Below are 21,245 nucleotides of genomic sequence, written 5' to 3'. Positions count from 1 at the left end.
ATTGCAGAACTTTTAGAAAATGACAAAAATTAGAACAACATATTAGAGACTGAGATCTTGGTAAAGCAGTGCTTAGAGAAAAATTCATAGGATTAAATACTTAAAATTAGGAATTAAATTAAGATAATTTTAAATATCCAATATCAGAATTTATAAAATAATGTGCATTAGAGAAAACAGAATAAAAATTAATAAAGATAAAAGCAAAGGTTGATGAATTATAAGACTTTTTATAATGGCAAAACTAAGTCTGCCAGTGGCATCGGAATAAAATATTAAAACTGTTGGCTATACTCATTTTTTTGAAAATTTTAAAGAAAATTTTAATTTTGGTTCCAGTATGGTTAGCATACATTGTTATAGTTTCAAGTGCGCAATATAGTGAATCAACAATCCCATATATTGCTCAGTGCTCATCAGAATGAGTGTCCTCTTAATCCATGTTATCTTTTTTACCCATCCCCCCTCGCTCCCATCTACTTGCCCCATCTACTTACTGACAGGTAACTGTCAGTTTGTTCTCTGTGGTTAGGAGTCTGTTTTTTGGTCTCTTTTTTTTTTCCCCTTTGTTCATTCTGTTTCTTAAATTTCACATATGAATGATATCATGTGATATCAGTCTTTCTCTGACTTATTTCGCTTAGCGGTATACTCAGTTCCATCCATGTCATTGAAAATGGCAAGATTTCATTCTTTTTTATGCAATATTCCAGTGTGTGTGTGTATATATATATATATACAACATCCTTATCCGTTCATCAGTCGATGGACACTTGGGTTGCTTCTATAATTTGGCTATTGTTGCAGTAAACAAACTATCAGTGCAAAGATCTTCAGTAAAATATTAGCAAACAAGATCCACAGTGACCTTAAAAGAAAAATAAAACATGACCAAGTGAGGTTGATGTCAGGAAAGGTAGGTTAGCTTAGTATTTAGAAAATCTACTAAGAGAATTCACCACAATAATGTATTAAAACAGCAAAAGCAAAACCATGCACTTACACCCATGGTTGCTGAAAATATTGTAAAAGTAAAATCTATTATTGATTATGGAAAAACACCTCATAAGATGGAACTAATTTTATTTTGCCTTAATATAACATATTTATCTTACCGGAACTAATTTTATGTTGCCTTAATATAACATATTTACCTTACCTCAAAAGTCAGCTCACACTTAATGGGCAAATAGTAGAAGCATTCATGTTAAATCAGGACAAGGATGTCACTGTCATCCCATTATTGAACGTTAATCTTGAGGTACTTGCCGGCATTTTAGATAAAAGAAATACGGGTTGTACAAATGGTAGAGAAGGAGGTAAAATAACCATATTTGCAAATAATATGACCGTACCTAGAAAACAGAATTCACTGAACGATCACTGCCAGTAATCAGAAGAGAATGGTGTAGTGTGGCTTGGTTAAAAAAAAAAGAAAAATCAGAGTCTTTATCCATACAGACAACAACAATTGGTATCAGGATACAATGCAGGAAAGGACCATGAGTCTAGAGAAGCTGATAGTGAAGTTCACATGGAAAAATAAAAGGGCAAGTAGAGGCAGAGAAAGTCCTGAATCCAAAGAGTAATGAAAAGCATGGAAAGGCTCTGATGAACATATATTGTAAAGCTAAAATGATTAAAGCACCATGGTACTGAGGCACAGATAGTTATATCAGTGGAATGAACACAAGAGAAGAGTCATTGCTTTTTGTGGATCGCAAAAAAAAAAAATTGAAAACTACTCTTCTGTGTGTCTTATATAAATGTTCATAAAAATACATGTGCGTTTATACTTGTGTGTGCATAGAACAGTCTTGGAAGTATATTCAAGACACTATAACAGTTGTTGAGTGGCTGGAAGGGGTGGGAGGGGTGTTAGATTTCACCGTATTTTCTAGTCTAACTTTTAAATTTTCTACCATTTATGGTATTCTCTCTTCACAGATGTTACTCTTTTTTTCCCCAAACCAACATAAGATACAAATAAGGTAAAAAATATTGAGGTTGGCTAGGGAACGATGTGCTTGGATTGCTCCAGTAAGAGCTCTGAATTCTTTAGCTCCCAGACCCAAACACCTCAAGAGAGACTTCAGAGATTCATCCTGGAGCGGACACATTGATAGTAGAGTTTCTTCATTTTCCAAATTTTTCCCACTCTGGCCTTTCAACTCTTCATTCAATCTCCAATTGGAGACCACGGGGTGCCTTGTTTGGGGGGGAGGAGGAGCTCAGCCATTACCTCCATGAACTCCATCCAGTGGAAGCTGGTGCTACTTTCTTGATAAAACCCAAAAAGTAGTGGTTCCATAAACGTGTGGAGAGTATCTTGCAAACACTTTCAGCCAAATCCCCTATGTTCCTCTTGATAGACTCCTGCCCCAAACCCCTTCTGCCTGGAAACTCTGGAGCTGCCCACATCTCCGTCTGCTGGCCAGTCTCCAAGACAAAGGGAAGTCATCTTCTGAGAACACACTCCAGTTTATTGGTCGTCAAGAAGAACGCTTCAAGTGTGTTTAAGTTAGGTTTTAGAGGGTAATTCAAACATGGGTGTGTGTATCTTGCCCTTTACAAGAATTCCCATCAGCAAGGCCTTTGATAAGTAGTAGGGGAAGTGGCTACGCAGGAGGAATTGTAGTCTTGAAGTTCTTTTCTCATCCTGCCCCTTTGGGAGAAGGCCACATAAGCTACAGGTGGCAGCTGAGTCTTGTAGGCCAAGGCCAGGGTTGTCATCAAACATTTGCTGAGAAACTATCACAAACATAGGTCTGTACTTGGTCACCAGGCACACACTTGGACTGGGAAGGAAGAGAGGGCTCCAGCAGGAGGCCTCCCAGCGAAAATCCCCTGCCACCACTTCCTTAAATCAAAAATCTAAGGTAACAAGAACTCAGAGTGTCTTCAGGTGGCCAGAGCAAGAGGACATCTCTAAGGGAAGCGAGACTGAACCCGAGTTTTGTCTTGGGGAGCATCCAGAAGAGTCCAAGCTCTTGTGTGGTCCGTTTGTAACTTTGGTGTTTGTTTGGTTTTATTCTTTTTTCTTTTTCTTTAAACCCAAAAAGTTTGTCATTTTAGCCACTGCACCTTTGGTTTGTTATAACCAACTGTGAAAGAACCTCGTTTCCACTTCTTTCCTCCCATGGGTTAAACACCAATGATAAATCTGGAACTTCCTCACATGAGAGAAATTACACCTGGAGTTTACCTTCCGTCTGTCCTGTTGACCTTCACTTTGGGTTCTGATAGCAGAAGGTACCAAGAGAAGCAGTCTGACATGTGTAATTTATTGGGCTTGTTGTAGGACAGCAAAAAAGCTTTTCCTGAAAAATCCTTTTGCTCAAGGTCTGCCTCTTGCTCAGATCTACGTAGCTGCCCACGCCATTCGGTTTCCCACAGCAAGTTATTCTAGGCTGTCATGTCTGTTTCCTCTCCTCTGAACCTCTCCCCCCCTCTCAGCAAGGATTCCTGTTTCTCTTTATCGCCAACTAGCTGTGTGGCTAAGAGCCAGTCACTTGACTGTTGCGGTCTCTTTGTCCTGGGGTGTGTCAGAGGGAGGGTGGGGGAGTCCCATGGCAATTGACAATAAAGCAGCAGGAAAAAAAAAAAAAAAAGCTTGCCATTGAGAGTAACCTGGGCTGGGCGCTTTTCCCCATAACTGAGGAAGGAAAGCTAGTGGTGAGCAAGCAGATTCAGTGCTAACATTGTGACCACATGATCCAGGGAAGAAACATGTATCTCTCAAAATAGAAACAGATTTTTTTTCACCCCAAAGGTACCCCTCTGCATGCATCCATCCTTCCCCCCCCCCCATACTGAATTTATTCCAAAATTTCAAATAGCACTAGAGGAAGGCATAAGATTTTTGTGGCTTTCCAAGAGCTGCTTTTTTTTTTTTTTTTTTTTTTTTTTTTTTTCCTGTTGAGTGACTTAAGGATTTCTAAGTTACTTTCCAGCTTGGAAAATCATATGACCTGTGAACATGTGCCATTCCTCAGCTCAAGAAGCCATTTAAAGCAGACTTATCTGCTTTATGCAGGCTATGCTCACTCCCCTCTACAGCCCTCTCCTCCATCTGAAATCTTCTTTGACATTTCTCACAAACCATGAGACTCTTAGCTTCCCTGCCTGAGATGAATGCTTCCATCTGGACTGGACTACTTCGTGCAGCCCGGGAGCCTCCTTATCTTTAAGGTATGGGGCAAAATGTAGAGGAGAGTAGCCATGGTGGTAGGAGCAGTAGTCCTAGCAGTAAAAACAAAAATAAGACTTGTGTGGTAACAGCAGCTCACATTTGTCGAGCTCCTCTTATGGGCTAAGCATTCTGTGTTCGTTATCTTACTGCTTTCTCCACAACAGCTTGTGAGGTGGGTAGTAGTATTACCCATTTTTTTTTTTTTTCAGAAGGGGAGACTGAGGCATAGGGAAGGTTATGAAACTTGATTTTAAGATGGCGACTGGTGGAGCCAGGCTTCCAACTGAGGACAGTTGACTTCCGGGATCCATGCTTTTACTGCTATTCATGAATATTTCCCTGTGCTTGTTTGTGTTGTTTCTAAGCTGTGTCTGCTCCCTCTTTCTCAGGAGACCTCTGGAAGGCAGGTCGTGTCTCCTTTCATACCTTGTCGCAGTACTTAACAATAAATAAGCGAGGAACTTCTTGCTGCCATGACCTCCTGGGGGAAAAGAATTTTCAAGCAGGCTACAACTGGGTGGGTTACCTGATTTGGATGACTTTCCCCCAGCAGTAGATACATACCCCAGACCATCAGGGTGATGTCAAAGGTTTTGAAGGTTTTGTTCAAGTTGTTTCTCTTTGTCATTTCTTGGCCATCCTTTGGAGTGTTTGAATTGGCTCACAGGGATCTGAATGTGAAAGATATGGACAGCTCACAGAGAGTTATGTTAAGAGCTAATAAAGATTTTAGAGTCACTTCCAACATGATAAGATCAGTGTCCTGGACTGAGTTATTTTGGTACATTAATTTCAGCTTGTTCTAATGGCCTTTGGCCTCCTGCTTAATGTCAATGGAGGCAACAGATTAATTTCCTGTAAACACTGGCTTGTGATGTCTTGTTGCTTGATTCTGAGTTTTACGAAGAACTAGGAGTCATATTTATTGATTAAACAAATTACTATGTTGTGTCCTCTAAAGCCGTTGGGGTCAGTGTCTTGCTTTAGCATCTGCAAAACGTTTTATGCAAATGAGTGATCAAGAAACATATCTCAATAAGAGTGTGATGATTCTGGAGTTTTAATTTTAGATGTCTTAAAAAACCATAATCTTGAGATCATAATCATGCGTCCACTTATTATTATTTTTTAAAGATTTTATTTATTCATGAGAGAGACAGAGAGAGAGAAGCAGAGACACAGGCAGAGGGAGAAGCAGGCTCCATGCAGGGAGTCTGATGCGGGACTCGATCCCAGGTCTCCAGAATCACACCTTGGGCTGAAGGTGGCACTAAACCGCTGAGCCACCCAGGCTGCCTGAGAGTAGTTCACTTATTAAGTGATGTTTGGGTTATACTATGTCAGAGGGAAATATACAGGAAGGGGCATTTTAATAGTGTAAAATTTCTTTGAGATATTAAAGATAAAAGGAGGCCACAGAGGATCCCTGGGTGGCTCAGCGGTTTGGTGCCTGCCTTTGACCCATGGTGCGATCCTGGAGTCCCAGGATTGAGTCCCGCATCGGGCTCCCGGCATGGAGCCTGCTTCTCCCTCTGCCTGTGTCTCTGCCTCTCTATTTCTCTCTCTCTCTCTGTCTATCATAAATAAATAAATAAATCTTAAAAAAAAAAAAAAAAGAAGAAGAAGAAGGCCACAGTTGCCCATGTCTGTCTTTAAATCGAGATGCAACTTAGCACTTGGCATTTCTTACCATCTATCTAACTGGGTCAAGAAGCTGTGATTCCTATTGATTCTTCACCTCTCATGTCATTCAGAAAAATATGATTTCTAGTTTTACTTCTCTCTTTTACCAGTTTTGGAAAATGACTTTCTGCCTGTCATCTTAAAATAAGGCACCCAAGGGAGGAAAGGAGAAGGTAAGTGTACGAATTTGCTTGATTACTTTCTTGTCCTGGCCACAGGCACTGGCTCACCACCTGTTGGTTTTCTGTTATCCTGCCTTTGTGTTGCACAGGTCTGTTGGATAGTGAGTGAGAACCCTCGTGCTGGAATCATGCTATCTATTTTGAATCCGTTGTGTGCCATTGGGTGAGGTTACCTGTAAAATGGAGACAATAGTACCTACTGCAGAAGGTTGGGATGAGCATTGATGAAAAGCACCTGGGCAGTGTCTACTCCTCACTATTGGCCCCTGGTGTCAATTATGATCATTTTCTTTCCTTTTGAAAGGGAAGTTCTGGTTTCTGGGCCTACGATCTCTGCCCCTTTTACTGTATTCTACGCAATGTAGTCAGATGCATCTTCAAACAGTGCTGCTTTGATGTTATTATCATTGTTCTTACTACCTGGTGAAGAAAAAAAGAAAATTCACTAGTCTTCCATGGCTATGAAATCAAATTCAAATTTCTCCTTGTGGTATCCAGCGGGTCTTCTATAATCTCACCAGAAGCCCTGGCTTTGATGACCTTCTATCCTTCCACTGCTTAGGGCACTTTGAGTTGTAGCCACTAAGCTGATGAGCACCCTGGGGATTCTGATAAATCTGAATTCAAGCACATTTTGGGAAATGCTGCTTTAGTGTTAGCATGCTTGGTCTACTATATCACTTTGCCTGTTGCATGTATACGTCTTATTCCTCTAAATGTTACTTGCCTCAAGAGCAAGAACTTGGTCTTTGTTTCTCTGCAGAAAAGAGTTAACATAACAGGCCCCAGACTGCTGCCCTTAGAAAGGCCTGATAGCAAGATTGGCTCTCTGGTATTTAGGAACCTGGTCCTCTGAGTGCTCTCAGTCAACAGTTAACAATGGGTATGGTTCGTTGTAGCTAGAGTTTTGTGCAAGAATCTAGTTTATACTTCAACACCTGCTTCCCTCTGGGAGTCTGGAATTTTTTTACTGTGCTAGGCAGCAAGTACCTACATGACCAGCCCTCTGTAAAAACCTCGGGCACTGAGTCTATTATAAGGAGCTTCCCTAGGCTGAATCATTGCACACATGTTGCTGCATTTTTATTGTTGGGGGATGTGTTTTATCTGTGACCTCTCCTGGCAAGTCTGGATATGGAGTCTTTTGTCTCCCCCTGTGTCTTCTCTTCTTGTGATCTGCGTGTGCACCCTTACTGTGTTGCTGTAAAAAATTTCAGCTGTAAGAACGGTAAGCTGAGTTCCGTGAGTTCTTGTAGTTCATGTCCAAATGTAGGGGTGGTCTTGGGTCCCTCGATACAGCGTCCTTTCCAGGACAGTTCTTAGAGTTAGGTGCTAAGTAAATATTTCGTGATTAAGTGTCGTGAGTCTTGCAACATTGTGGATGCTTAAAAATCCAAACTCCTTTCTTCATACCCTTTGCTGTTCATTTCAGTACTTTAAGTTATCTGTCTGTGAAGAGGCCACCACTTGTAATGCATGATAGATTCAGTGTTCTTTCACTATCTACCCAGAATGCTTATTCATGTTCTTTTCCTTCCCCACGTTTCAAGCAAGGTTTGATTTTGCCATACTTGTTCTTTTGGGCTTTTGGGAGCCAGAATCAAGGAGACAGATGGAGGGATAGAAGAAGGGAGCTTTGGGGATCATATTTGGAAGAGGTGTTTGGTGGGGGGAATCTGAAGAAGAGAGGCTCATGAAAGAGCTCGAGCTCGTGTGAGCTGAAGTAACCATCTGAACAGAAGGGGGGGATTGTTGCCGTGCACTAACATTCCCTGTAGCACTGTTTGAGAAAGGGAGAAAGAGAATTTGTTGCTTTGAAATTATTTCTAGGCTGCCTCTAGGTTGTTTTTCTCAGACAATGACCTGTACCTAAGACCAAAATCATGGTTTATAGCTGAGAGTTTAAGTTTTTCATAGAATCCGCTTGAGGAAAGGAACCATGCCCGTTGTAGTTCTGAATTCTGTGTGTAAATCCTCAGTAAGTTCCTGATGATACTGAGTGAGTGCTTCATTCCCAACCATTTATTGAGTACTTTTGACATGCCAGGTACCATGTGTGAGGATACAGAGATGAACAAGCAATCCTTGCCCACATCACAGAGAGGGGGCTGACTTGTACACACACATTTCCGATCCTGTGTTGTGAAATACTGGTGAGAGAGTATGGGAGGCCAGGGGAGAGCGTCTCTCAAGCTTAGCAGAGCATTGTTCCCAACTAGGCTCCATGATGCAAGAGGAAATAGAAAAACTTACCTAGTTTAAGTACCAAGTAGAAGAGATTAGAGAAAAGGTGCATGGCATGTGTGATGGGGATGTAGGCCTCTAAGAGAAGGGCATCTGGATCTTTCTGGAGCCTCAGCAAAGTGTCTTTGCAGCAGAATTCTCTACGGTCTAAGACCCTAACCTTTCAAGTCCAGAAACTTGATTCGGTTTGATTTAAGTTTCCTGAGAAGCTATCTACTTACTGCTTAGGTGAGGAGTTCTCTTAACTAGTGAGACCGACATGTCAAGGAGAATGACCTATTTCTGATGACAAAGACAACTGTCCCAGAAACCACAATACTCATCAGCTTGATCATCACGTTCTATTTCAACCAACAGACCTTATGGCAAACCAGTCAATAACCAGGCTTGATGAGCACAGAATCAGGGCTAGATGAGTCTATTAAATGACCCGCATGTTTTATGCTGGGGTGGGGTGGGGGAATTCACATCTGTCTTCAGAATAGCTGTGGCCCAATGACGTTAATCTAGAAATCTGATAATCAAGATTTTGCACCTGGGGCAGAGCTTGAGTGAGCGCCATCTACATTTGCCTCTATGTCCTCAGTTTCCTATGATGATGTGAATGATAACCACTTCTTTTTTTGTTGAGTCATTTTTTAAGGAGATGTGAGTGGTTTTCATTGGACTACAAGACAAGTTCTGCTTATCTGGCAGCTACTGACTCTCTTTAAGGCGACAATACATATGTCTCTTCTGATTGTTAATTTTAAAATAGTTTAAATCGTGAAACAGGGATTGCTTGGGTTCTGATTTCCATTTTGGGGGGTTTGGCAGAGGAGAGGCATCCCATAATACTCTTCATGCACCTGCTGGTGGAGGAACCAAGACGTGGGTACCACCTTAGACTTAATGCTCTCGAGTTTCACTGGTTTACTTATGTTGTGCTGGTGAAGTACTGACGGTTTATTTTTCTCACTGTCTAAATATCAATTTCAGTTGCTGATTTTTATCTTTAGTTGCTGCCTACTTGATTTTCATAGAATTAATTAGCATTAATAATTTTTGCAAATATATTGCTACTTATGAACTAGGAAGCACCATCTCTTAGAAAAGCATTCCGTGCAGTGGCTAAAATCATAAAATCACAGACTGCCTCTGACTTTTCATTTTGTATTTATCGACACTGGTTTCATCCAAGTAAGTGACTTGCCCGAGGTCACATCCCTAGTTAGTAGTCAAGTTGCCACAACTTTGCAACTCACATTATTTTGAATGTATATTTTTACCTACTGTATTTGTGTTATGTGCCAATGTCTCTGAAAGAGAACCTATGTTTATTGAGTGGAGGCCTTTGTGTCTTTTTTTTTTTTTTTTTTTGTACTCTAGTGCCTAGCATGCAGCCTAGGGATAAAAAACGATTTGGATAAATGTCCAATAAAAAGGACAAAAGCCTTAGGCTTCTTTTTTCTTTTCTTTAGGTTTCCTTTTGGGTCCTCATGCGATGTTTCTCCCACTGTATCACACAGAAAGAATACAGCATATTCATTATTCATTCAGTGCCTGTGAATTCAGTGCTTGAGGCACCCTGCTAGGTGCTGGACTGAACAAAGGCAGTAAGGACAGAGCACTCTTGTAACGATGCAGAGACCGTAGGGTAAAACACATAAGTGACCAACGCATGGCACAGGTAAAGTGCTCTAAGGGAGACCCAAATGCATGACGATTGCAAACCAGAGAAGGGAACTGTCCCATCTTGTGGGAGAATGAGAGAAGGCTTCATGGTGGAGGTGATTTGACCTGAATCTAGGAGAGCAGCATCTGAATTTCAGAGATAAAAATAAGCTCATAGATTGGGGGGGTAGGGGGCAGAGGGAGTAGAAATAGGCAGGTGAATGAGTTTCGGAGCGCTGCGGGAAGACTCCCTGAGGTGTGCTATGTGAAGCCAAGTGTACATCTGTGGTGGGAACGGAGCGGAGTGAAGATAGACAGTCAGGGAAGTTCCTCGGTAGTACTGTCTGTCCAGGCTCAGGGACTTGCACTTGGTTCATCAAGTATGAGTGACCATGGAGGTTATTTGGCAGCAGAAGGCAGGCTGGTTTTTGAAGGGACTGCAGTCCCTGAAGGAATAGGTAGGGAGCAGTGGACCACAGGGTGGCAGCTGAGATGGAAAGGAAGGGACAGTATGGTAGCCTGAGTGTATGACATGGGCAATGCACAGCCAGAGGCCACTAGGCACATGCATTTCCCGCTCATCCCAACTTACTAAAATTGTCTGTATTTCACTGCGATCCTAGAGGACAGGGCCCATGTGTGTTCATGTACTGAAACGGACATGGCTGGTGGGTAGTAAATGCTTCCTGGATAAACGACTGGAAGTTGGGAGACTGGCCTTGGTAGTGGCGGCTGGGTGTTTGGTGGCAATAACAGGTTTCTTTTGGGACCTGCTGGAATTTGGGGGGTGTGGTCCATTTTTCTGATGTGATTTCTGGAAACAGAGACAGGAATGTGGGACAAAGCTTGAATACAAGGGGAAGACTGGGACGGATGTGGGGGTGGTGGTAGCCCATGAAAGTTGGAAGGAAGGAGGAGTAGTAGCTTAATGAGAAAGCCAGGAGTTGAGCGCCCATGCTCTGGAGCCAGGCTGCCGGAGCTCAAAGGCTGGCCATCCTACTGACTCATCGTGTGGTTTCCGTGACTTCACTTTCTCTTGACTCAATTTCCTCTTCTACAAAGGGGGGATAGGAACAGTAATAGGTGCCTTAAACCATGTGCAGCCCTCAGAACAGAGTCTGGAAGGTGGGAAGCACTCTCTGTAAGCATGAATTCCTCCTCTTATCAAAACCCACTGCAGCTCCTTTGGATGAGTTATCTCGTTCAGCCATTCGTAAGTAGGGCGGTGATGTTTTCCTCATGCCACCAATGAGGAGACTGGTGCCAAGAGGTTTCCTGGTTTGCTCAGATTCAGCTTAGTGGCCAAGCTCACGGGAGGTGATCGTAGGTTGAACTGCAATCTGCAATCCACCGGCAGCAGCTCGGGGGGATGAGGTGAGACCCCTTGGCATGAAGTCAGACTCACCAGGGACTGGGGGGCTGCAGCAGACCTTGGAGCAGGGGCATCAAGTGAGCAAGGCATACACTGCCAAGATCCACCTGCCCGTCTTTGGAAAGCGAGCAGGTGGGGGGGTGCAGAGACTGGGGTGCTGAGGACTCAGACCAGAGCTGGCTCAGGATGTGGCAAGGTGTGGCGACCCCTGGGTGGAACTGTCACGGAACCAGCTGATCTGTGCCTGCTGCAATGAGACAGGCCTGTCTGTATAGGATGGAAACCCGCTGAAGGGACTGGGTATGGAGTGAAGCTTGGGGTGCCCACTTGCAGGTGTCTGGTGCGGGACCCTCCGAAAATACTGATACTGTGATGGGTGATGAGGAAGTGTGGAGGGGAGCCACTTCAGTAACTGCTCCCTTTGAGAAAAATGCCTCTAGAAGAACCAGCCAGAAGAGCCTCTGAGCAGGACCCACTGTAATTTTTAGTGGCAGTTGGTTGCAATGGAACACCTGGGGTAGACTTTGCTTCACTGCCAGTCCAGCTCTGCTTCCCCCCTTCATTAAGGAAGGAAGCTCATGGATGGTTCCTTTCTTCCCTGGAGTAGGATGTGTTCCGTACACTGTCAGTGTGTGATCTCCTGTCAGAAAGGAGGTCCTGGGGTGCCTGGGTAGCTCAGTTGGTTAGGCTTCCGACTCTAGATTTGTGCTCAGGTCATGATCCCTGGGTCCTGGGATCGAGTCCCATGTGAGGCTCTTTGCTCAGCAGGAAGTCGGCTCCGTCTCTCCCCGTCTCTCCCCACCTCCCCCTGCTCATGTGTGCGCTCTCTCTCTCTCTCTCTCTCTCTCTCAATAATAAATCTTAAAAAAACACACAAAGCAAAAAAAGGAGATTTCTCCCTCACTGTGATTCTCCCCCATAATGAGTGCAGGGCTTTGCATCTGAGACTTCAGTAAATCAGTTCTGTCAACTTCCTGATTTCTGTTTCGGGCCTCAGCAGAACTTCCCATTCGAGTGGGACCACGCAGCCAGGGAACACAAAGCTGGAGCTGTCTCCTGACCTTGATGTACCCTGGGGGTAAAGTAAGTTCCTGGGGGCGAGGTGTTGGTCTCACCCCACTCTGGAAGTTTGTCCTCCGGGGGTGTGGTCCTTCCACCTCAGGGAGTGGCCTGGGGCTGCCCTCGGCCGGTGGCAGAGCCTCAGGTAGGGCTCCCGGCTCCCAGGGCCGCAGGACCCGCCGCCCACACGGAGCTCTGCCCTACATTTGGGCATTACAGCAGCTCCTCCCCGACGGTTCCGAAGGAGGGTACAGTCTCGTTTATCTCCTTTAGGTTTTCCACCAACATTTTTACCTGCTGGTGTGAAAGGGTGAGGCAGGCAGACGTCCTCCCCTCTCATTCTCTCTCTGTTTATAATTCAAAATTATGTTCCCTTTCATTTTTTTTTAGTTTTTTTTTAAATTTTGTTTATTTATTCATGGGAGACAGAGGCAGAGACACAGGCAAAGGGAGAAGCAGGCTCCACGCAGGGAGCCCGATGTGGGACTCAATCCTGGGACCCCAGGATCACACCCTGGGCCAAAGGCAGGAGCTTAACTGCTAAGCCACCCTTATGTTCCCTTTCATCGTCTCGTTGCTTACTTCTTAGGATCTTGGAAGGTGGTCCCCGTAATCCCTGTTCTACAGAATGTGAAACTGAGGTTCAAGTGAATTGCACGGACTTGGCCACAATCCCTCAGTTAATAACAAGGCTGAGACTGAATCCTCAGTCTTCTGTCTTCAGGTCTCCTGGGCTGGCTTTTTCTCATTGCCACCCTGCTTTTCTGGTGGAGGCTGGAGTGTGCAGGCGGCTGCCAGAAAGGAGAGGAAGTGGAGGCTGGGCTGGGCATCCTAAACAGCTCTCATCCACCATAGAATCATGTGCCCTGATTAATAAAAGAGAAAACGTTAAGTAAATTTATGTCCGTGCGGTTCTTCATACATATGGGACTTCGAGTCCTCTTTGGTGTCACAGGCTTTAGGAGAATGTGACCAGGGGAGTCATCATCTGCCTGCCAGGAGAACAACTGCAAAAGTCAGATGAGGGCCTCGCCGGGGTGGGGGTGGGGGGGGGAGAAGGGAGGATTAACATCTACACATCTACACTCAGGTGACCCGAGTTTCTCAGTTAGTTGTTGAGCTGAGGGTAGTAGCATAAAGATACTTTCATTTCCCTGCTCCCCAAATCTTGGCAAGGTGAATGGGTGTGGGGAATCAGTTGTGAGTCGGGCTTGATGGTTATGTGAGACTGTAACGTATAATTAGTCCGGGAGCGACCAAAAGGGGATTGGAATTTGTGGCCACTCAGCAGAAGCTAGCAGGAGAAGAGAGCTTTGCTTCTTAGGGACAAATGAAAAATAGGGCAAGGGCCTTGAGCGAGGCTTGTAGGAGCCTTGGTTGCCCCTTTTGCCTGGCACATCTCTGGCATGATCTCGTTCCTCCAGGGCTTTGGAAAGGTCCTTTTCATTCTAGAGGAGTCCTCAGGACTACTCATGTAACCACATTGGCCTTGATAGACAGTGAACTTCAAGGGGCCCTCTGTGCCAGGCAGGGCCTTGGGCTGGCGGATGTGTTCCTGACATGGTCTGCATGGTCTGTGAGTAGGATCCAAGCCGGATAGTGCCTTGTCCTGAGTCAAGTCCCACCCTCAGCCCTGAAGCAGAAGTCCCGAGGTGGGTGGTGGTGATCTGGACACTGGCCTGGGGCCACTGCCCACATTGCCATGAGATCCTGACTCTTCTCTCTTGGGACTCACAGATGACAGGGAGTGGAGGAGGGAAGTCAAATATTGTGGCAGGGAGGGGCCGACAAACATGGGCATGGTCAGCAGAAGTCTCACTGCAGTAGGATGCTGAGAGAGGAGAATGTTGAGGTTTGGGAAGGAAGCTCAGAAGTCTCAGTCCTAAAACAAAGGCTTAAACAAAGAGAAGACACACCTTGGCTTGAATATGGTTGAAGTGTGGGGTTAACATCCCATGGAACTGTCTGAGGGGTGTGGGGTGGGATGAGCCCCAGAGGGCATCTGGAGATAGAGGACAGAGGAGGTGATAAAGAACAGAGTCTCACCATTGACCAGAGGCTCCTTGGTTACCAGGCACAGTCCTCCATAGAGGGCATCTACCTCCACGTTTTGTACCCAAATGGCCAGGCAGTATGTTCTTAAAAAATCCGTGACAGAATTTTTGTACATTGAATTGTTTCGAAGGCACAAGGGAATATTATCCCTTAAAAGAACCTCAGGGGAATCACTTTGGAAAAGCAAAGACCCATTTTGAAGGATAGACACTCAGCCATTGCTTTTAAATCTCTGGATTTTAATCTCTGATTTTTAAATCAGAGATTTAAAAATCTCTGCTTTTTAATCTCTGGATTTTAATGCATAATGCATTTGTAGGGTTGGGCATTTCCCCCTTCACTAGGTGGGATAGATGGGCTTGTGAAGTTTTTTTTTTTTTTTAATTGTATGTATTTATTCATGAAGGAGACAGAGAGGCAGAGACCTAAGCAGAGGGAGAAGCAGGTTCCCTGTGGGGAGCCTGATGTGGGACTTAATCCCAGGACCCCGGGATCACTCCCTGAGCCTAAGGCAGATGCTCAACCACTGAGCCACCCAGGTACCTGGCTTGTAAGTTCTTAATGGAGTAATTATTTCCCAGCTATTCTTACTTTTGATGTTAAAGAGTGGGGGGAAACCATTTCATTTGACAGAATTTTAACAACAGGAAAAAGTGATGTAAAAAAAAAAAAAAAACTCTTCTTTTTCAAGGAAAGGCCTTTTCCAAAAGCACTTTTGGTGACAGTTACCAAAGGACAATCCTACCAACAGAGGCACTCAGCCTCCAAGTCTGGCTTTTAGAAAATGAACATTAATTCTTTTTTTTTTTTTTTTTTTTTAAACAGGACGCTGTGAGCTCAGTCATGTACACTATGAAAATAATTGGTGTGTGTTAGTACACTTTGTGCCAGATTTCATGCTTGTTGAAAGGTGATTGGATTCAAACCAGCATATTTAAAGGTCAACTGGTTGTTCTTAAACAGTGCAGAATTTTAACTCTTTCATGATCATGCATTTTAACCACACAGCCATTTTAGGAAAGAGAAGAGGCTGCATACTGCATTTTAACTTCCTGACCTTTTTGTTCTTAAATTTTTAAAAAGTTCTCAGGGCTCTCTTGTGGATGAAAAGTGTCTGAGAAATGAGTTCTCGGCTGGTATTTGGAAATGGGTGGGAATAGCGACTTAGCTCTTTTTAAACTACTAAATTTAGGTCAGAGCTCTAATGGGACAGCACATATCACACAAACCATGTCTAAATGTCATGCTGCAAGTTCTCTCTTTTTAATAAGTACCTCCGATTTGCTAGTAAGAGCTAGTAACAGCCCTCTTTCTTCCCACTTTTGAAAGCTTCTTTTTTTTTTTTTTAAGTTTCTTGAAAAGCTTGGTGGAGAAACCGCTGTGTAATCATCAATATTTATCCCAGTCCTTTGATGTTGGCTCTGTTTCTGGGTGACTCACTAGGATTTGGGGTTTTGATGACTTTCCCTCCAGTGATTTTGGAGGCATGGGTTAAATGGTTTATTTTGTTGATTTTTCAGAATACCTCCTGCTAACCAGCCTCTTTGTTGAGTTTTCCAAAATAAGGTCAAGGTTGAAGACTCACCTCTCTCAAATAAGTAGGGTGCTTTTAATCATTGGATGCTGAAACTTCTTGTTTTCTGGTTTAGTGTCCTGGGGAGTCTCTAGAAACTTTTCAACATTTCATGATGAGGACTCCAGTTTGGAAGCTACACAAAACAATCTTTCTTAAGGAAAACAACTCCATGAGATTGTTATTGGATGTTTCTACAAAAGCCACATAAGAGTTTACAGATAAAGGAAGTTAGAGTCCAAGCACCTGTCTACTCTCCAAGTATGTGTGAAATCTTTTAGTTGTAACCAAAGGCAAACTCATGTTACCCTGAAAAATCAGAACCTCACTTTGTCAAGAAAGTAACTCAATATTCTTTTCTTTCTTCATTACTTCATAGTTTGCCTTTAGTTATCCCCTCCATACTCTGCAGCTTTTTAGCTGTGAGACTGTGCTGGTTACTTAAAAACTCTAAGTGTCATTTGCTTCATCTCCAAAATGGGGATAACCTCACCTTCCTCAGTGTTCCTGTGAAAATTAAATGAACTAATTCATGTAAAATGCTTGAAACAAGGCCTGGCGAAAAGCAGATGCTCAATAAATATTAACTCATTATAATTATGGTTGCTGTCAATCTAATCTTTTTCACTAATTTCTATGCCATATGGAGATGTTTGACCTAGAGAGCTTCTTCCCTTTAGGGGTAGTACAAGCCCAGGAATTGAGGTTGAAGCTGCTTTCTTCTCATCACTGTGGTATGAGAAACTCCAGCTGAGGTTGGCTGGGAAGGATCATAAGAGAGACAATGGTCCTGAGCCAGAGAGCTGGGAGAAGAAACTGTCAGGGTGGTTCTTGAGGGAAAAGATGGGGAGCCAAACATGGCAGCTGGATGCCCATTAAGCCACAAAGGCGAAGTCTGCAAGACTAAAGCAGACTAAAGACTAAAAGCAAAAAGAATATAGCCCCGGGGTGTGACTAGTAGATGGGAGCCAAGAGGAGAGGTGGGGAAATGTCTCTGCTGACAGTTGTCCTTTACGGGCACTCACCCCATACCCTTTCTGAGCTAAAGCTCACTTGTTCTTGAACGTTCCTTCACACACACTGAGCTATGATTGCCTCCATGACAATGATGTTACCATAGTCTTCTGTAACTCGCTCATGGAAGACTTACAGTTTTCAGCCTTAGCTAATTCTCCTTTATCACAGACTTATTCACAAACCTAACATTTACATCTGAGCTACAGCAAAAATGATACGGCTCTAAAATACATGCTAGGGTGATTACCAGGTATTAGAGCACTAAGGACGCTTTGAATTACGTTAAAAATAGTTTCCAAAGCATAATTTTTCAAATATTTTTATGGCAATCAACAATAAGAAACAGATTGTTAAATCGTAGTCTCTGTGTACCTGTATAGATACTTGTATGTGGATTTGTGTGTATATTGTTGAAGCAAAGTTTTCATGAAAAAAGTTCATCTTACTGCATGTGATGTACTTTGATGATTTCTATCTGATGGAAGATAAGGGTGTTTGTAACCTACTAACCACATAACCTGCAGTTAAAAAAAATCCTGATCTAGAGTATCATCCAGTGGTGGTTAGTTGAGTTCTTGTAGATGGTCCACAGAATCATACATGAAAGAGGATGGTAGCCATCTCGGGTAGATTTTGAAGGATTTTTTTCTTCTTTTTTTTGACTCAAGAAGAAAGATCTATACATATGTGTGTGTATATATATGTGTGTGTGTGTGTGTGTATGTGTGTGTATATATATATGTGTATACACATATCAATGTTGTCAGTTCTTCCGTAAAGTCCATGCCATCACAGTAAAAATATCAATAGTTTTTGCCTTTTGTTTTTTTCAGAGACCAACCTTCTAAAATTTATATGGAAATAGTAAGAATAGCTAATAGAGTTCTAAAGAACAAGAAGGAGTAAAGATTTACCTTCTCAGATACTGATTTTTGTAATATATAAGACCAGTGTAGTGTTGACACAAAGAAAAATAGCCCACAATAGTCTCTTTTTTTTTTCCCACAATAGTGTCTTATATGTCTTCTTGTTAGATATATTTCTGTGTATTTGATATTTTTGCTGCTGGTGCAAATTATATGATTTTGTAAATTTCAGTCTCTGTTGCTGGTATCAGATACACATTTGATTTTTCTATCTTGCTCAACTCTGATGAATTCAAATACTTTATAGATTCTTTTGAATAACACAATCACATTATCTAAAAATACTGATAATTTTACTTTTTTCCAGTCCTCTGACCTTTGTTTCTTTGGCTTTTTCCTTTGTCTTACTAATTTGCCTAGGCCTTACAGTACAGTGTTGAATAGAAGTGATGATGGCCAATATCCTTTCTCTTTCCAGATCTCTAAGGAAAAGTTTTCAACATTACAGTATAAAATGATGTTATGTTTGAAAATTTGTTTTTGTGAATATTCTCTGTGAGATAAATAGATATTATTATCAAATGCTTTTTCTGAATCACGGTGATAGAGGTTTCTCTTTCACTGCTAATCTGGTTGACTTTACTGAATTGATAATTTGAATGTTAAACCAACCTTGACCTCTTGGAATAAACTGAATGTTATTACATTAACATTAACTGAATATTATAGCTATGATATATTACATTATTGTTAATAATTGTTAATAATTTCTTTAAAATTTTTGCATTCATCACATAAGAGAGTCTGACCTGAATTTTCTTTTTTTAAAGTAACTTTGTCAGGTTTTGGTATCAAGGTAATGCTAGCATCATAATATGAATTGAGGGGTAGATAGTGCATATTTTTGTGACTTTTCTAATCTTATTTCTTTCTTGGTCAGTTTCACCAGGGTTTATCAAATTTACTAGACTTTTCAAAGAATCATCTGTTGTCTTTGTGGATATTTTCTGTTGTAGTTTTAAAATTTTTCCATTAGTTTCTATTCTTTTTCTTTTTCTTTTCTTTGGTTTTAATTTGCTGTTCTTATATAACTTCTTGAGCTAGATCCTAACATAATTGATTTTCAGCCTTTTTTTCTCAGTATATACATTTAGTACTATAAACATTCCTCATAGATCAGATTTGGCTATATCACACAAAATATCCTTTGCAGGACTTTAATTTTTACTTAGTTAAAAATATTTTTGAATTTTTATTGAGGATTTGTCTTTGATCCATGTGTTATTTACAAATGTATCACTTAATATCCAAATCTATGGGGATTTTATACTTACTCATTTGTAGCTTAATTCTATGGTCACTTAAAAAATATATATATATTTTGCTGTTAATAAGGGCTGTGTTTTATTTGTGCTAATAAAGTTTTTGAATATTGTTTATATTTCCTCTGTAGTTACTGATTGTTTTTAATGTGTATTATGTCTGTTATAAGAAATGTTAAATGTTCCATTATGATTTGTGAATTTATCACTTTTCTTTCTAATTCTGTCCATTTTTAAGTTAAATATCTTGAGTCTATGCCATTAGGAACATATACTTTTAGAGTTGTTATCTTCCTGGAAAATTGAGCCCCTTTTCAATGTGAAATATTCCTCTTTATCTCAGTTTATGCTTTTTGTCTTGAAATCTACCTTGTCTGGTATGAATATGATGTCCTCAACTGTGTTTGGGGATGCTGTTTGCATAGTGACTTTTTCCCAGTCTTCATCTTCAATCTCTTGAAATCCTTATGTTTTAGGAATGTTTCTTATAAGTACATGCCTTTTATGTTTAATCCAGCCCAGCAATTTTTGCCCTTAATGGCAATATTTTATCTCTTATAATCATTGATATAAATTTGCTTTTAAATATGTCATGTTTTTGTTCCCAGTTTCATGTTTTCCCCCCTTTTCTCTCACTTTTGGATTAAGGTTTAAGAAAATTATTCTTATCATGTACTTTTCCCTACCTATGGGCTTTGTAGTTATATATCCTTTTCTATGTTTCTAAGAGATTAACAGAAGTTGTTACATGCATAATTGACTCATTAAAGCCTAAGATTAAATTAATACTTTGCCATTTCCTGGGTACTTCCGAAAGATACACATTTAGCTCCTTTTTTTGAATCTTTATTTTTTTTCTGTATCTCAGTTTTATACTTGTGGCATTTTTCTTTCTTTTTCTTTCTGCCTGAAGAGTATCTTTAGTGTTTTCCCGGAGTACATGTCTGCTGCTTAAAGAGTCTCTCTGTTTTCATTTTTCAGAAAGTGTCTTTATTTTGTCTTTGTTCCTGAAAGATATTTTCATTAAGTATAGAATTCTAGGTTGGTAATTATTATCATTCAGCATTTTGAAGATATTCCATCATTTTCTGTTTCCATTGTCCTTTAAGATCTTCTAAGTCTTATCTGGCTAGGTGGAAATATAGTAGGTGTGGAAATATATAACTCAAAGGATGAATAAGTGTACTTTGGAATTCACAGTTCTGTATTTATGGCATTGAAAGCTTTCAGATACTCCGTTGAACATTGTTTTCACCTGCACATCAAGTTTTTCCTTAACATAAAAAGATCTTTGTTTAGTGAAGAAACTAAAGGACAGTTCTGAATTATTGAGACATTCTAGGAAATGTTTTTATGACTTTCAAAGGGAGAGAGGGAGCATAAAACATGTAAACCTGGGTTAGGTGAAATATGTAAAAGTGTGCAAAGATAATGCCACAATACGCAGGCATGTATCTTGACCTTAAACGGCTTTGACCATCTCGGAGCAATTCACTTACTGAAAAACACATAATACTACTTCATATCCTTTTTGTTTATAAAGTCAGTGTAATAGATTATGCCTTATATTAGCTTTCCTTGTCATTTACAGTTTTATTTTTACATGGTTGTTGGTTAGCTGTGTTTCATTGCATGTTTTCATGTTTTGGATATCAGTTGTTGGAAAAATAGCTTAATGTGGTAACTTCCTGCTGGACATATTGGGCCTTTATTTTATTTTATTTTTTTTATATTGGGCCTTTAATTGTATATTTGATTTATGACTGATTTTTTCACCTATAATAGTATTTTGGGTGCAATATTATCTTCCTTCAGCATTAATGCCATGCTTGTAATGTGAACTAAGCTCTTTTGAAATATCTTTTCTTTTACAAAAATGTGCTACATAAAATACAGAAGTTGGGAGTGTGATTTTTGGCTCAGGTCATGACCTTAGGGTCTTGGGATTGAGCTCCATAAGGCTATTTGCTCAGCGAGAAATTGGCTTGAGGATTCTCTCTTTCCCTCTGCTGCTCCCTTTGCTCTCT

The 21,245-nt window shown here is 41.3% G+C and overlaps 1 protein-coding gene across 13 annotated transcripts in view; it reads left to right on the top strand.

Moving 5' to 3' along the window:
* Window positions 1-21,245, top strand: part of PDE4D (phosphodiesterase 4D) — a 1,410,178-nt gene that overhangs the window by 43,842 nt on the left and 1,345,091 nt on the right. For 4 of the 13 annotated variants that reach the window (XM_072749976.1, XM_072749982.1, XM_072749978.1 and 1 more), the window contains exons 1-2: window positions 4,026-4,191; window positions 5,986-6,048. The exons of 1 other annotated variant lie outside the window; for it this stretch is intronic. The gene's annotated coding sequence lies outside the window, so the exon portion shown is untranslated. Of the gene's footprint in view, window positions 1-3,886; window positions 4,192-5,985; window positions 6,049-6,921; window positions 7,286-21,245 lie in introns of those variants that run through there. 8 more of the 13 variants (XM_072749992.1, XM_072749975.1, XM_072749969.1 and 5 more) reach the window with 8 other exon arrangements.

This window comes from Vulpes vulpes, chromosome 2 (assembly GCF_048418805.1).
Source record: "Vulpes vulpes isolate BD-2025 chromosome 2, VulVul3, whole genome shotgun sequence".
Taxonomy (NCBI): domain Eukaryota; kingdom Metazoa; phylum Chordata; class Mammalia; order Carnivora; family Canidae; genus Vulpes; species Vulpes vulpes.
This window is presented reverse-complemented; position numbering and strand designations above follow the sequence as displayed.